The sequence below is a fragment of the Triticum aestivum genome, chromosome 2A (assembly GCF_018294505.1).
Source record: "Triticum aestivum cultivar Chinese Spring chromosome 2A, IWGSC CS RefSeq v2.1, whole genome shotgun sequence".
In the NCBI taxonomy this organism is placed as follows: Eukaryota; Viridiplantae; Streptophyta; class Magnoliopsida; order Poales; family Poaceae; genus Triticum; species Triticum aestivum.
Window position 1 is genome coordinate 785,214,973 of NC_057797.1, and position 1,753 is coordinate 785,216,725.

Genomic DNA, 1,753 nt, shown 5'->3' on the forward strand with positions numbered 1-1,753 from the left:
TAACAGCTAGGCCAGCTGGCCCAGTGGGGGGGGGGGGGTTCTCTCTTTTATTTTATTTTGTTTTCTGTTTTGCATTTTCTTTTATTTATTTCTCTTTTCAGTTTTATTTCATTTTAATGTATTTAGGCATTTTCTAAAAAGGTGTTTGCTGCACTATAATTACCTATGCCAGTTTTGGCACTGCCCGAACATTTTTGTTTCAATGTTTGAAGACATTTATTTGTTTGCCATATTTTTAATTGATTTTTGAATCGGTTTGATCTAACGAAAGACTAGCAACAGTAATGGAGGTGACTCGGCATCATTAGCAGAGTTTTACTATAGCCAAATTATCCTGGCGTTATAAGGGGAGTATGGTGGAGGAGAGGAGGGGAGATGGAATGGAGGAGAGGAGGAGATGGAGTGGAGGAGAGGTGGAGTGGAGGAGAATAATGAAGAGGTAAGGAGGAGAGGACCCCGCCTAGTCATATATACAGCATAGTAATGGCGCACCGTGGGCAGGTGCGCCATTAGTAACTTGTTTTTTATTTTTTTTGATTTAATTTGAATTTTGAAGGCGGGAGGCGCACCGTGACCAGGTGTGCCATTACTAACTTTTTTTATTTTCTTGATATAATTTGAATTTTGAAGGCGGGAAGACAGTAATGGCGTACCATGGGCAGGTGCACCATTACTGTGTTTGATTTTTTTGAATTTTTTTGCCTCTCCAGATTTTGAAAGCCCCGTAACTTTTTTTCTGTTAGGTTTTTGGGGATTTTGAAAATGTTCAACGGGGTTCCCGTCGGAAAGCTATTGGGTTTCATAGTTTCCAATAACGGAATTGAAGCAAATCCGGCCAAAATCTGAGCACTGTCACCGTTGGTTACCCCAACAGACCTCAAGCAAATCCAGAAATTAACTGGATGTGTGGCTGCCTTAAGCCGCTCTCCCGATTGAGAGAAAAGGTACTACCTCTTTATCGCCTTCTTCGGCGCACCGAACACTTCGAGTGGACGGATGCGGCCACGGCCGGATTGGAAGAAATAAAAGCCCTTTTGGCCAGCAACCCAATCTTGGCCGCGCCAAACATCGGCGAACCAATGCTGTTATATATAGCGGCAACACACCAGGTTGTAAGCACAATGCTCGTCGTCGAACGAGAGACGGACGGACATAAGTTCCCACTTCAAAAGCAGGTATACTACGTATCCATTGTCCTCACTCCATGCAAATCACGGTACCCACATTATCAAAAGATAGCATACGCGGTATTCATAGCATCCCGAAAGCTACGACACTACTTCCAAGAGTGTTCAATCACGGTGGCCTCTAAAGTACCACTCAACGACATAATAAATAACCGCGATGCCACGGTCCGGATTGCTAAATGGGCTATTGAGCTCCTCCCGTTCGACATAACATACAAACCACGGCGAGCCATTAAGTCGCAAGTACTAGCTGACTTCATCGCCGAGTGGACAGAAGCCGAACTCTCTAAAAAATACGGCACATACTCCAATTGGATCATGCACTTCGACAGCTCTAAAATGCTGGCTGGTCTAGGGGCAGGCGTCGTCCTCACATCCCCCACCGGAGATACAGTCCAATACGTACTCCAAATATTATACACAGACTCCAACAATGCAGCCGAATATGAGGCCCTGTTGCATGGTCTTCGGATGGCAGTCTTCATGGGCATTCAATGCCTAGAGGTGCGTGGGGATTCGAACCTTGCAATATCCCAAATAAATGGAGACTTTGACGCTAAGGACCC